Source organism: Pteropus alecto, unplaced genomic scaffold, assembly GCF_000325575.1.
Source record: "Pteropus alecto unplaced genomic scaffold, ASM32557v1 scaffold161, whole genome shotgun sequence".
Lineage (NCBI taxonomy): Eukaryota > Metazoa > Chordata > Mammalia > Chiroptera > Pteropodidae > Pteropus > Pteropus alecto.
In genome coordinates, this window is record NW_006432943.1 from 772808 (window position 1) to 785920 (window position 13113).

General features: G+C 35.1%; 1 protein-coding gene across 4 annotated transcripts in view; it reads left to right on the forward strand.

The window, feature by feature from the left end:
• Positions 1-13113, forward strand: part of MAPK10 (mitogen-activated protein kinase 10) — a 437658-nt gene that overhangs the window by 127146 nt on the left and 297399 nt on the right. The window contains exon 1 of one of the 4 annotated variants that reach the window (XM_025043832.1): positions 3152-3249. The exons of the other annotated variants lie outside the window; for them this stretch is intronic. The gene's annotated coding sequence lies outside the window, so the exon portion shown is untranslated. Of the gene's footprint in view, positions 1-3151; positions 3250-13113 lie in introns of those variants that run through there. 4 annotated transcript variants of the gene reach the window in all.

The window sequence follows — 13113 nt, forward strand, 5'->3', positions numbered from 1 at the left end:
GTTTTCCTTTCCAAGGTCTGATTTGTATTATAGCCAAATGAATAGACTTTCCCAGCTCCCTCCCCATTTTTTCTCACACAGGAGTTTTTCTTAATGAAATCCTTAAATGTTTCAACCCATTTTAGCACCTACTTCTCAGAAAGTCTAGATTAACGTATTACAATTATAGTGGATTTTCCCTCTCACAAATCCAGACTTTTTACTCATAGGTGTGGTGGCTTATTTTAAAATATCCTGGCCAATGAGTTTGTATTTTCTATACTGATTAGACATATTTTAAAATAGTATTATAGGATGATCAAGTAGTTTTCTGCTGTCCTGTTAATTTGCCAGAAATAAAATTGTGAATTAGAGAGATAATGATGATAACTCACATGATGCTGTAGGGGTGCAAAGGGTTTCAGACATGAGCGAATCCAGGGACTCAAATTTTGTGATTAGAATACTTGATCTCTGTCTCTCTTAATTTTTCCTTTGCATCAGTTTGGTTTTATTCTACACTATACTCTCCCTACGAAGTGTAAAAAGTGTAAAAGAATGTCCTTTTAGTAGCTCTAGACTTAGATCATCTCATTGTGGACAACTTCGGAGAAATGCTTGGGAATGCAGAAAAATGTCTGTAATTTATGCCAAATGTTGGGAAAGATATCTTCTGTATTTTTCTCTAAAATTCTTCATTCCTTATGCTCCAGCAAATCTCAGGTATGACTTTCCTTGTTCTAGCTTGGGTCATGTGCCCCGATGGAACTAATGACTATGGCCAAATGCATGGGATGCTTTTTAGCCAGGGCTTAGTCATGTGTACACCTCTGGAGCTGGACAGCGATGGAGGAGGAGGAATAGTTTTACAAAAGAAGGATTTAAGAGACTCCAAAACAGTAGCAGGTATTCTGAGGTTACAGAGCTAATACAAATTTAAGTGCTGCTCTCTTTGGGCAGATAATAAGCCCTAGTATTTGTAAGATGACCCATAAACACTGTAAAAATCATCTATTTTGAGTTTTACAACATCCTATGAGTATTATCTTTATTTCATAAATGAAAAAATAAAAACTTAGAGATTAAGAGATTTGTTCAAGGTCATACTGATTAGTAACACAATATATAAGTTTATTTATACTCCACTTTTATATAATACAATTGAGAAATGTAAATGTTTAAATTTAAAAAGTGCAACAAAGAAAAATATAACTTAAACTAGAAATTATAGAGTAAAACATGGAGAATATGGTGTTTTGTGTGATGAATTTGGGTCACACATTGAGGTGTTAGCTTCCAGGTAGCCAAAGTGACATGACAAACATGATTGGTAAGAGTAAAACATTTCAGCTTTTAATGAGAGTAAAGCTTTTCTGGTTATAAGATATAAAAGACATTTATCACATAGCACTTTATATAGGATGCCCTAACGGGTAATAACCTCAGCAACATCCCTCTCACTATTGCAATTTTTAATGCTATTTCTTACATTGTCTTTCAACAGAAGCCAAGCATCTAAAGCCAATGTGCAAATCAGTAAAAGCTATTACTAGTAGAGGACAGGATAATGCATACCTACATACCATGTCATATATTCACAGATATAACGATGTACAAAATATATCATGTATTGCATTTCTGCTCTAATATTAGGAAGCTAATGATAATCTTTTATTCACTTTAGGTTTTGGTATTTAGGTTTTGGTATTCAGGTTTTGACTTAAAATTTAGTGCTTTTCCTTCAGTATATTGCTTTAGATATCTTTTTAATCCTGTTAAAGGAATAACAGCAAATCAGAAATAAAAATTTCATTAATAAAGCACGTAGTCAGATACACTAAACCATTAATTCGTAATTCTGTAAATTACAATTTTCTGAGAAAATTGACCTAGTGATTCACATTTGATCTTGCAATCTATATTTACTATCTATGTATATGTAAGCATATAATCAAATCTTCTTACATTTATTGGATATTACTTTTTTTTTTTTTAAAAAAAAAAGGTAAAGGAATAATGGTTAATTACAGCTCACCGTAGAATCATTTTACGTAGATCATGTTATGGTGAAGCCTCTGAACTTTTGGCACTCAAATGTCATCGAATTAGATATAAGTGGCTTCCAAAGAAACTGCAAAGGGGCAAATCCTACCATTAAACCCTTCTTTGCAACAGCAACATCTGTCACACATCAAATAACACCTTGTGCAATTAGAAAGCTTATCGTAATGTTTTATTTCTGTGAAAAACAAAAATTGATTCAAGGACATTTATTATAAAGAATAAGTCAACTGTTAACAGTATTCTGGTTTCAGTGCACTAATATGGGCTTTGGGACTAAAAGGGATTTTCTGTTGTGCTGTCATGTCTTTGTGGTAGCTTACTATTTTCAGCAAGTTAGACCTCTCCATTACTGGGAAAAAAGGAAGAAAAGGAAGGAATGTCAGAAACTTATCTGATTCTAGGGCGTATCATTAAAATTTCCAACACAGTGGTAAAGTAATGATAGTTTAGCAGTAACTTTGTACATGATGTGATTGTAAGATGCGAAAATAATTTTTATGTCTGTATGAGAATATATTATATATTTATGTATTAGCAACAGATGCCATAAAGGAATTTCTTAGCTGCATCATGTTTCCAAGGTTATAGTTCCCCACACTCCTTTACATCTCGTGTAAGTGATTTTTTTTTGTAGAAACTCTATAATTTTATATATATTATGGAAAATTTAAAGTAAGTGAATCTTTAAGTTGTTATCAAGTTTTTATTATTTTATAATATTGCTAAGCAGAATTAATTGTTTCTTTCTCTGTGTCCTCATTGCATGAGATTTGTACCACTAGAACAGCATTTGTCATATTGTGTTAAAACTAAGGAACCACCTCAAACTGTAAGGACATTAAAGCCAGAGACTGTTTTCCTTATCTTATACTCCCAGTGCCTCTTAGGGCACCTAATATATATTAGGTGTTCATGACTGGGGTTTTTGAATGAAACAATTGATAAAGCTATATTGGCTGCAGGTTATAGCTGCGGTTCTTGTCCTCAAACTACTCATATTCCAAAAGTAGAGATTTTATATCAGTAATTAATAATAAAGCACATTAATACTGAGGAAAAACTGTGGGCTAAGTAAGAACCTTTTGACTTAATTTGAATTCGTCTTTAGGTGAGGCAGAATTGTGCAGTGACCAGAAGCATGGATTGTATAGACATATTATTTGAGTTCAATCTGAGCTCTGCTGTTTGCTAGCAGCCTGACCGCTGGTAAGTGACAACTTTCTGAGCTTTAGTCTCCTCATTTTAAAGTGGGTATTGATGATAATACTATTTACCATATAGAGTGGTTTTGAATTTAAATGAGTTAGTCCTCTTAGAGTGTTGAAAGCAGTGCCTGGCATATAATAAATATTCAGTCATAATTAGCCACAAGATCTTTGGGCCTTAGGAAAAAAAGTCTTTATAAATAATATACTATGGGCATTCCCTCCCCCACAATTGAATTTTAGTGTTTATTCATTATCCGAAGAACAAAGTTTTTGTTTGTTTCCCTGTCTGTCTATCCATTCATCTGTCTATCCATCTATCCATCCATCCATCCATCCATCCATCCATCCATCCATCCATCCATCCATCCATCTATCCATCCATCCATCCATCCATTTATCTCTCGCTGTCTCTCATCCATCTATCTATCCATCTATGACAACACTTGAAGGAGGAATTTTTGAAGGTGACAACAAAAGAATTTATTTAGAATGAATAAATTCACTTCACAGACTGAGAACCATACACACAGTGAAGTTAGTTAGGCCAACCACAGTGGGCTTCTTACTTTATAATTCCCTCCCACTGAGGAATTAATTTTTTAGGTGTGTTTAATGGCAGTGCCTCTTTCCTGATCTATTTTTGGATCATCTTCTTTTTCTGTTGTATGCTCATTTCATCTTTTTCTTCTCTCTCACATAGTTTATGCTCTAAGCTATCATTGTCCAATAAAAATATAACAAGAGTTTTAAAGGTGAGCTACTTATATAATTTAAAATGATCTTGAAGCTACTTTAAAAAGCAAAAAGGTAAAATTAATTTTAATAGTATATTTTATTTAACTCTATATCTAAAGTATTTTAATTGCAATATACTATCAATATTAAAATTACTGAGATACTTTACATTTTTTTGGTACTAGGTTTTTAAAATACAATGTGTATTCTACACTTACATGGTTCATTATAATTTGGTCTAGCCACATTTTAGCGCTCAATTGCCACATATGGCTAGTGCTTACCATATTGAGCAGAGGAGCTCCAGGCTTTCCATGTTGGAAAGATTGCTTACTTAGATTTGTCCTAAAAATGACCCCAGTGCACTGATAAAAAGGAGAGTGTGGTGCATCCAGTGAAACATTATCCCCACCTTATCGCACTCCAGCCATACCTCCTCCTACCTCTAGTGTTATGCTCTTAATGTTGCAGTAATAGAGTGGATCTAATACCTTTAAAGAGGTCCTTCACCTAATTTGATTTAGTGAGATATAAAGAAGGTAAGAAAGACACTTAAGATCACAGAGAGAGTTATGGGCATGTCTCTGTTGTTGTCCCTGGTGTCAAGGAGAGCTTTCAAATTTGTTTTCATTTTTCATCATTCTGCTTCAAGCCTTCAAGTATGACCAGACCCACAAATTGAATGAGGATGTCTCATAGAGTTTAAGTAAAAGATGCTCATATTTAGCATCACAACAAGACTGGTTCTTTTTAAAGAAGCTGAAAATATTCCTTGATTCCCTCAGGAAAAAAAATTATAACTCAATGGAACAAAAGCTGAAGTGGCAGTATTTGAAATATGCAGCTTCTCAATGTTTGCCTGGTAGTGGTTCTGTCACAAACATTGCTTTCTTTATTTTTTATCATAAACATTATTGAGTTAAGGTAATCATAAATATTCTAAATTTATGAAAAATTGTAGGACTGTCAAAGTCGATATATATAATAAATCACATTTCTCGATTTTCTAATATGCCTCTCTTTCTTTTTATTTGAAAAAGTAAAGTAGTGCTTTTAAAAAAAAAGTAAAACCATTAATTTGATATAAAAGAAGAATCTGTAAGAAATGAACTTAGATGGCCAAAAATTTGACTGGAATTTATTGAAATAAATATTCAAATTGATTGGGTAAGCTTTTTGAATTATCTTGTTAAATGATTTTAACTTTCCAATCAAAGCAATGCTTGAAGAAAAAAAAAAATCCTTTCGTTTTTTTCTCTTAATGAAAGGTCAAGATATGTCTGTTTTTATCAATACATTTCAATCTGATTTCTACTTAAAGAATTTACGTACGTATGGATAATCCTCATTAAGTCTGGCAAGTGTACTCTGCACACATGAAGCCAGCCTCTGCAATAACTCACATTCAAAGACATATGTCTAACTCCAAAGCCTCGAACAATATACAACAGAACCTTAGATTTTATTTTCTTTGTATAGGAATCTTATATGTAGCTTACCATAGAGCAAATCCTCTTAAACATTTTCTTTATGCCTCTCTTCATCTCCCTTAAGTTTCACATTCATAATTGCCAGAAACTTGTCCTGTCCTACACAATCTCCTCACCAACACACTGTCACCAACATCCAGTTCTTCACCCCTCTTCTCTTCTGAGCCAACCTGTGGTCCTTCCTACTTCTTGAAGCCCCGTCCTGACCCCTCCCTCTGGGGGAATTTATTCATTCATTCAGCAAGTATTTATTGAGCACCTATACTATGTGTTTGGTACCGTCATTACTACTGGAGATGGAGTGGAGAACTATAATCCCCACTACCCTCATTTTATTTATTAGGATTTTTGTGTATGTGTATGTGGACTACAAAAGATCCAACTCAAACTGCCTTATCAAGTAAACAAAAAAGACTTTAATGGTTTATACAAATGAACAGATATACCTGATTTCAGAACTCAAAAGATATTCTCAGAATCCACTTTTCTACTCCACTTCTCAACTGGCTTTCATTTTCATGCTCTGCCAGCTGGCCTTTCAGGCTCACACAGCATGATAATACCCAATTCAACATGAGAGATACTCCACTTCTCTGATGCTGTAAAGAAAATTTTAGAATTAAGTTTATTGGTCTTAATTGGTCTATTTTTGCCTGGTGCCCACTCCAGAAATCACTAATGTAGCCAAGAGATGGATGTACTGTTTGGTTATGACTCCAGTAGACTTTGCTCCTAGATCGCAGAAGTTGAGTTAGTTTTACCTGAAATAATTGGACTGAGAATGTGAAAGGGATGGTTGTCCTGGAAAGAAATGAATGTGAATGCGTTCTGAGAACTGAAAGACAACAGTCCATGCCACTGCTCTTATTGCTTTTCTGAGGACCCGATCTCCCTTCCCCGTGGTAATAAGCATCATGTATTTTGTTGCACATGAATTTATTTTTAGCTTTATCCAGTCTAATTTCACACTCAATGCAGGAATTTCTTCTCCTATATCTCCAAGAAATTAAATCTTCACTTGAGGATGACCAGAGATAGAGTTTACTGCCTAGAGAGGTAGCCTGACTACTGGCTCTGTAAGCCATGGATTCAGGCCTCTGTTCATTTTTCACTCCACACTTGGCTTGATGTGGAGTTATAAAAACAGTTGTGAATACTTTGAGTAGATAGTTCTATTATTCTTTGATCATAATATACTTAAAAAACTTGCATATATACATATGCATTGTATGACTAAAGATCTAATTACTCTGGTTAATATGACCAGAAGGTAAAAATCTAAAGTATTAATGGATTCTGTTTCTATTTGCTCTTATCTTAAAGGGTAATTATTCAAGCAGAGCTTTTTTACTATGATTAGAGTGGTGATCTATGATAATATTTATAGAAACTTGCATTTTGGTGACATACAAATTTGAGAAATTCAAATATAATTTTATGTACTAAAACTGCTTAAGGAAGAAGCTATTAGATATACAAATAGACTTGAATGCAAATTATGAATCTCTAGTTTCATCTTCCTCAATTTCATAACTGACTTGTGTGTAGGCTTTCATGTCTGAAAATGAATCCAAATATGGAGAAAACAGAAGGGTCTTTTCTAAATAATATTACAATATTTTGAAAAAGGTTGCACAAATAGTGCAAATAGACAAAAAAATAAAACCTCTCAGAAAGCAACTGTTTTGCATAGACCCTGAAAAGATATAAGGATACTATCTTCGTGGACAGAACTGCCCTAAGTTTTGTCGAGGTGCTTGGCAGGAGCTGTAAGGAGCTCACACACAACACCTGCTATCATGTACATCAAATAATGCTAAGTTGTTAGTACTTTTGGATAACAAAGCTAAAGTATAAGAATCACTAGTTCCAGACAGAACCAGATTAATGATTCCCCTATGGTTATACTGAAGTCAAAGGTTTGGAATTAGAGGAATAGGCTCAGTGCTAACTGCAGAAAAAACACTGTTTTAATCCTGTCTCCAGATTGGAGGAAATTTATGTAAGGGCACAGATGAGGTTTTATCTGTTCACCCATAATGCAGCTTCATGAAGAGTAGCTCACAGCAGCTGATTGCTGGAGAGGTGAGGCCTGTAAGAGATATACACCTGATTTCTTTATAATGGACTGCTAAAGATATGCTGAAACACACACATACACACACACAATTGTTTTCAACTTTGTACAAAATTGGAAAGTACAAAATTATGTGTGTGTGTGTGTGTGTGTGTGTGTTTGTGTGTGTGTGTCTTATCAATGTTAGTTAAACCATTCATCATTTGTACTTTACTTTTCTGAATTAGAACCAGTTGCATAAAGCAGTTGAACAAAGAGGTATGTTTTTTCTTTCCTAACAATGAGCATTTCTATTTATAAAGATGCCTTCAACTTTAAGCATCTGTCTAGGCATTTCATCTAGATGATGAAAATTTGGAAACCTAGCCAGGAAAAAGTTTAATACCTAAAAATCAATATCACAGACATCATTAACTCAAATATTTAGCATTTTTGGTCATATTAGTTTGCAAAGAAGTGTTATAAAAGGATTATTTTATACTTCTCTTTTTAAAAGTTGCTTTTTTCTTATCAAATTGATCATTATCTCTATCCTTTGGGAAGTGTCCTAACAAAATTCAAGTAAGAAATCAAGTATATGATAAATAAGAGGAAAATAATACGGATCTTGATTCAGCCTTAAAATTCTAGTGTAGCATTTAGTCACAGCGAGCTACACAAAATTGTGCTCTGAGTCAAGGCCTTTCCTTTTTCTTTTATTCTTCTCTAAAGATTTTATCCTTTCTTTTTTTCTCAACAGGATGTAAGAGATATAACATTTAAGTTTGGTTCTAGGCATCATGAGATTGGTGATTCTCAATGGGAGGGGATATGCCATACTCCCCCAGTAGACGTTTTGGAGCTTTTATTGATTGATTGATTGATTGTTTTTGTACGGTGTTACAATGATTGGGCATTCGACTGGCCTTGAAATGGCTGGGATGAAGAAGGCTAGATATTGTGCAGTGCGTGAGACAGCCCCATACAATGAAAAACTGTCTTGTGCTCAGTGCAACTTTCAAATATTTGACATGACAGACTTTTATATTTTATCATGGTTTTCATATATATACTGAATTTTCTAGGAATGCAATTATTTATAAGTAGAGAAAGATTTTATTCTACCTTTTTATGTTTTCAGAGTTACAAGAGGTTGGTAAAGAGTTAAAAATATGTTACTAAAGACAATATCACTTGTGGAATTTGAATTGCTAAAATGGGTCATTCCTCATTTATAGATGTTGAATCCATGTTTATAGAACTTCTCTCCCTCTGATATATACAATTCTGAATATATTTTTTTATCCCTTACTTTAAAATGACAAACATAGAGAAGAAAAGTTGGCAATATTAAATTGAATATTGCCTTTTCTTAAATCCAAATTTATTCTTTACGATTAAAGGGAAACATCTGACTTCTTTCTTTTCTTGCCTGAGAATTTAAATGCTGAAATACATATTATTTTATTATATACATGAATTTTTATTTCTCTTTTATTTCACAGTTGAGGCATTATATTGATTCTTTGAAATTGTGTATGTAGATAGGTTGTATTATCTGTAAATTTCACTACATGGTAGTAAAGGAGGGTGATAAAAATATTTGTTATTAAAGTTGTGTATTGGTTTGAATAGGATTGAAAACCACTGTAATAGAACTGCCTACCAAAGTGGGGTGCCAATCATAATGCAGAATTTTCAAAGAAAAAAAAATATTTTGCAAAACTTTATGACATGTTAGTTATTGCAAGAATTTAAAAGGAATCAGAATGTGGAGATGGGAGTGAATTTGTTAAAAAAAAAAAAAGTCTTTGAAGTTTCCCATCTTCTTTCCCCAGGTGATTTGGGCAGGATGCTACCTCTGCTTTGGGCCCAGAGTAAGCGGTGCCATGAGAGCACTTAGAAAGCTTGAAACATATTTTCTGCATCTGGAGACATGTATGCCTTCCTCACATCTGAAAAAGCTAGAGGGGTTAGAGGAGACCGTCAGCAGGATAGAGTTGTCTGTGTTTTGATTGATTTACACTCTCAGAGTTTATAAGGTTAGTGAATGCATGCCCAGATATGGACACAAGGGAGAGAGAAATAACAGCACCATCTCCTGTTCTACCTTAGCCTAGAGGGTCATAAAGGAGAACAGGATTTTAGTATGTGAGGGTCTGTGTGGAGTGGACCACGAATAGTGTCTAAGTTCTAGGGGGAGGGCGGGGAGTTGTGAGCCAAAAGCAATGGATTTGATCCTGTCAGAGAAGCTCCATGGAGCCCACAAGTGTTCCTAAGAGAGAAAGAGTCAGCCTTAAAGAACGGGCAGGCCCAGGATGTGAGCTGTCCAATCAGGCAGGTAATGTCCTAACTCCTTCATTTTGTCTTCCTCCTCTAATCTGGGGCTTCAGAGTGAGGGAAGGAAGGAAGTGGAGACAGAGGAGAGAAGCCAACCCATAGTCCTTCCATAAGAACAGTGACAGTCAGCCATAGACATATACTGGGGAAGGAGGAAATAAACTCTCACCTTGGAGTAAATACTGAAGTGTTGATGAATACATTGGCTTAGACCTTATAATTCTAAATTGAGACTTTATTTATTTATTTAAAAGTGACTATATGGGCTGTAGGAGAAGAAAATATTTTTCTCAATCCTTCTAGGTTATTTTGGTTGGTCTAATAATTAAGTTGAAATAAAGCAGATTAACATTAAAAAAAAAACAAATTTAATTACATATGCACTGGGGCCCCATTAGACTGTGAGGCCCGCAGGCAATCAAGCAATTGAGGTTTATATGCCATCTGAGCTACAAGAAGGGGTAGGGTCTGGGGCTTCCAAGGGGAGGAGGGTACTTCACAGGACATAAAAAGAGCAGATGTTTGGTGATTAGATGTTTGCCCTGCCAGACAGATAGGTCATTCAGTTAAAACTTATCTCTGGTAGTAGCTCTCTTTCTGGGCTAGGTCCTCTAGCTAAATTTCTTTAGTTAGTTAAGAGACAGGTAAAAAAATTTTCTTGAATCTGCTGAGTCTTGATTGCCTTCAGCTCAAAATATGTCCACATGTCAAAGTGGCACTTATTGGGGAGACTTGTTCTGAATCTCTTCAGGACAATCTGTGATATAAGAATGAGTCAATACTCAATGAGGCCTAATTGAAACTTAAATTTCACCTAGGGGCAAAGGAAAAATTCCCCCCACTGAACAGACATTAGGAGGACTCTCAGGGCAAGAACATTTGGTAACTTCCCACAGGTCATATAGTAAATTTGGCAAAATCATGCTTCAGGTATAGCTCTCCACTTTATGCTTATTATTCTGAAAGGGCTTATGCTCACATGCTATCTTTATCTCCTCTTAGAAGATGTCCTTATATTTGTCATTTCATTTACACTACACCTTGGTGAAATTATGTCAGCATGTTTATGCTGTGAGGAAAGGGAAAAACTCCCCCTCTTTTGGCTAGCTGAATAATCAAATCAACACGAGACAGACTGACAAGAGAAAAATTAAATTTAATTTCTTATGTGTGGGAACCCCACATCCATGACAGAGTCAGAGACCCTGCATACATGAATGATTCAGAGACAGAAAGGGAAAATGAGATATGTAAGAATTCTGAGCTAGGAATGAGGTAAGGTACCTTGGAGCTTCAGAAGGTCATTGCCCATGTTCAGTAATTAGTAGTTTGCCCTCCTCTCAATACTCTACTACAACACTACTTCGCTTCGCTTCTGATACCAGATGTGTGGGTTTTCCACACATCGAGCAATTTTGTGACACTCGCTGGGTGTCCTAGTTTTAACTCTATTCTCACACTATCTCCCTGGAGATAGCATCAGATCACATAGCTTCAGGGCTCAGTCTCACAAGACTGCCCACCCTCTTCCAAAACACACACACTTCAGACGTAGATTTCAGGTGTAGGTTGTTAACCTGTGCTTTTGACCCACTCACTGTCTATAAATTGGAGGTTCCCATGACCCCTTCTTGGGGATGGATTAATTTGCTAGAGCAGCTCACGGAACTCAGGAAAACAATTTACTTACTAGGTTATCATTTATTGTAAAAGAATATAATTAAAGAACAGCCAGATGTAAGAGGTGCATAAGGCAAGGTATGGGGAAGGAGGCACAGAGCTTGCATGCCCTCCTCAGACAGGTGCCACTCTGCCGGCATCTCCATGTGGTTACCAACTCGGAAGCTCTCCAAGCTCTGTTTTTTTAAATTTTTTTTGTTTGTTTCTTTTCTTTTCTTTCTTTTTTAAATTTTGTTTCTGTGGAGGCTTTATTACCTAGGCATGATTAATTAAATCATTTGCCATTGGCGATTTAACTCAATCTCCAGCACTTCTCTCTTCCCTGGTGGTAAGGGAGGTTGGGATAGGGCTGAAAGTCACCATTCTTGGATTATCTAGAGGCTTTCCAAAAATCACCTTATTAATATGAACTCTGGTGTGGTCAAAAAGGGCTTGTTATGAAGCACAAAAGACACCTTTATGGCTTTAACCATTTGTGAAATTTCAAGAGTTTTAGGAGCTTTGTGCCAAGAATGGAAAATCAAACATATGTTTATTATTACAAATCACAATATCATATCTGTCCTTTGTTATTAATGTATGTTTTGGATGTTTCAAAGCATCAGAAGGGAATACATTTAAGAGATTACTGATAATGTGTTAATAATATGTCTGAGGCAATAAAGAAGAGATCTGGCTATGCAATGAATGTGAACTCCTATGATCTATTAGTGAGAGCACAGCAAAATGCATCAAGATCCAGTATTAATATACTTTTCATAGTGGTAGTTTAAAAGAATTTGCTTATAATTTTTTAAGTTATTATCAGTAAGCTGCAGAGGAGTCTGTGGAGAGCTTGTGGCAGGCTGTGTTTATAGGCAAGGAGTGCACAGTGGGGTAAATCTAGCAAGAATTCAAGCAGTAAGTTCATTGGCTGGACAATGAAGAGAGATTCTTGACCAATGTTCATTGATCAGTAGATAAATTTCAATCTTCTGTAAATCAGGCATTTATGGAGAATCAGTTTTTCAGTTCCCAACTTCCGTTCTTCTGAGGGCTCATGTGTGAGATTCTCCATGTCATATCCTCTGGTTCCATTTTAGATTGAAAGCATTTAGATTGAAATTTTTAGTCTTTAAAAACACATAAGTTTTGGCAATGAATCACCTTAGAAACATGTAAGGTTAGTAGCCTCTACATGGCAGCCTGCTAGGTCCATTAAACAAGGGATAATTTTTTCCATGTAAATGTATTAAATTTACATATTTATATATATATATAAAGGATATCTTTATGAGAAAGTTTAAAGTTTGAGAGTTAAAATTGTTACAGAAGCAAATATATCCCTTCCATACTAATATCACCATATAAACAGTTGTATCAGTGCTTTGGTTTAAATTATGGACTTCAGGTTAAACATGGAATATTTAACACTCCATGTAACAACCCACTAAACTGACCAAGAAGAAATAACAATGCACAAGAGTGAAAGAGAATGAAAAAGAGAGAGACAGAGAGAGAAAGAGAGAGAATTGGGTGGGGGCATTAGCGGATAAGAGGCTGCAGCAAGGGTTTAAAAGAT